The sequence below is a fragment of the Tachypleus tridentatus genome, chromosome 2 (assembly GCF_004210375.1).
Source record: "Tachypleus tridentatus isolate NWPU-2018 chromosome 2, ASM421037v1, whole genome shotgun sequence".
Taxonomy (NCBI): domain Eukaryota; kingdom Metazoa; phylum Arthropoda; class Merostomata; order Xiphosura; family Limulidae; genus Tachypleus; species Tachypleus tridentatus.
Window position 1 is genome coordinate 8236828 of NC_134826.1, and position 3047 is coordinate 8239874.

Here is a 3047-nt window from a genome sequence, read left to right on the forward strand (position 1 = left end):
TGTGCATCGCCCCCTAGAAAATAAAGTTGTAAATATTATCTGAATGTCATTAATTAAAATACGATTTGTTTCGTTTTCTATCATTTTCATTTTTATCAAATATCGAGATGAAATAATCTTCAACAAGGCGGCAATAAATAAGATATTAAAAACACTATTTTAGATGTAAACGAACAAAATAAAAAATCAACCGCAGTGCGGATTAAATTCTTTGCACGTGACCACATACGGAAAACGAGAAAGAAAGAAAAATGGTAAATGACGTCATTGTATACATTTTATAAATAGCGCATTACTTTGCACTTTTAAACAGATTTAAATCAAGTAGTATTCACTTGAATGATTGGTTATTGTTGTTTTGTGCTGAATTTTCTAGTGTTTGGGAACCCCATTCAGATCCTGATCAGGGAGTTTATTTCTTTCCTAGTCAATATAGGGCAGCTTGATGATGTGACGCTGTTTCAGAAAATATTGTACTTTTTGTGTATAAACTGTACAGGGTGAAATATTTAACTTGCAAACTTTGTTTACAAGTTTGAATGGTCTTAGTCTAATACGAAGATGCGTATATAACCATCTAGAGCTAATTTTTGTTCTCATGAGTTAAAGTTTTTTACTTCGTGGTTCTTGTCCTACACTACTGTGAAGAACATTTTTATACTTTATAAGTAACTTTTTGTTACAAGTTCCAGGTTTTAGTTTCGCTTTCAGTAAAACTCTAGTTAAAGACAACCCGTATTAGCTATTTTACTGCTTGTTTGTTTTGAATTTTACACAAAACTACACGAGGGCTATCTGCGCTATCCGTGCCTAATTTAGCAGTGTAAAGCCAGAGGGAAGGCAGCTAGTCATCATCACTCACCGCCAAGACTTGAGCTCCTCTTTTACCAAGGAATAGTGGGATTGACCGTCGCATTATAATGCCCCCACGGCTGGGAGGGCGAGCTTGTTTCGTGCGACGGAGATTCGAACCCACGACCTCGAATTACGAATCGAACACCTTAACCTATCTGGTCCTGCCGGGCCGCCATTTTACTGTAATCTCTATCTGGGTGGAATATAAATTGCAAATTTACTGTAACGCAAGAATTCCTTGGTGTACTGTAAGTATGTAACGTTTTTCAACCAAAGTGACACTAATGGTTCATCGTTTGGAAATTATAAACCATCCAAATATACACTATAGAAACAAAATGTGTCGATTAGGCCTAACCTATTTTTGAAATCATAATACTTTTAAAAAGGTTTCAAACTGTTTTAGCCTATATCAGAAACAACATTTAAATTGATTTCTTTTTTAACCTTCTCACGTTGTAAGAACCCAAAACTAAATTTTCTGTTTTACAAATGATTTAATTGTTTTTCTTATAACTTCCAATATCTGTAATTATAGAAAATATAATTTTAAGATGCCACCCCGCCAGTTCAAATTCGGATTTTCTGCTCTCAATAATGTTTTTTTCTTGTGTTACATAAATGTATCTACTATTCAGCAAAGCAACTTATAATCTAAAACAAATGTAGGTCAGGGATAAGTTTGAGAGCTTATAATGTTAAAAATGGATTTCGATACACGCAAGGATTGTTTGTTTGTTTTGGAATTTCGCACAAAGCTACTCGAGGGCTATCTGTGCTAGCCATCCCTAATTTAGCAGTGTAAGACTAGAGGGAAGGCAGCTAGTCATCACCACCCACCGCCAACTCTTGGGCTACTCTTTTACCAACGAATAGTGGGATTGACCGTCACATTATACGCCCCCACGGCTGGGAGGGCGAGCATGTTTAGCGCGACGCGGGCGCGAACCCGCGACCCTCGGATTACGAGTCGCACGCCTTACGCGCTTGGCCATGCCAGGCCTTTACACGCAAGGAATAGAGTGAAGATAACCCATTATGTAGTTTTGTGCCAAACATTCAAACAAACAATAGTTCTTATAAATCATTAAAATCAATGGCATCCCTGGAACTGAACTTCACGTGTTGTTTATTATTATTATTCTAACGCATAGATACATAAAATTTATATTTAGTGTTTAAATACCTCGAAATTACAGTTATGATCAAAATCTTTTGTTTCAAACTGTTTTACAAAAACATTTAATGAGTTATAATAACGTTTTAAAATTTTACAAATTAGGTCCATTAAAATAAGTTTTATTTTTTGATTTTTGGTGCCCTCTGGTGGGTTTTTGTTTTTGTTGAATTTTGCGCAAAGCCATTTTAAGGTATCCTCTAGTGGGAAGGCATCTAGACAACATCGCCAATTCTTGCGGTACTTTTTGCCAAGGAAAAGTAGGATTGACCGTCACATTATAACATTCTTACTACTGAAAGGGTAAACATATTCGTTGACAAGATTTAAACCCATGACCTGCAGACTTTGAAGCGTACTTGGCGTTCCCTGGCGAATCTTTGGTAAGTGTACGGACTTACAACTTTAAAATACGGAGTTCGATTCCCTGAAGTGGACACGTCACAAATAACCCATTATCGCTTTGCACTAAGAAAACAGCAACAGCCCCCCAGTGGCACTGCGATATGTCTGTAGACTCACAACGCTATAATACAGGTTTCGATACCCGCTATACTCCCAGTCTATGGGTCTCAAGTTTGAATCTAAACACTCAATATTGTAAATCCTTTCAGCCATGGGAGCATTATAACACCCAATCAATCACATTTTTTGTTATTAAAAGAGTAGTCCTATAGTTGGCGGTAGATGATGTGGACTATCTGCCTTCTCTTTAGTTTCTCACTGTTAAACTAACAACAGTTAGCGCAGATGGTTCCTGTGCTGTTTTGCGCAAAATTCAAAACAGACCAGATCGTTAGTTTGAACATGGACGGACATGTTCCTTATAGAGGTTTTTCCAGTGACATTACGTGAAAGCAACACCCTTATTTATGGAATACCAAACAGTTCATAGTGTTAAAGAAAAACAAAGGTGGTAGCCATGGGATAAACCCAGGGGTCCAGATTTGACATCTAACACAACCGAACCAATGGTTCGTCAGTTATAAAAGTACACATTGCATAGAGAAGGCAT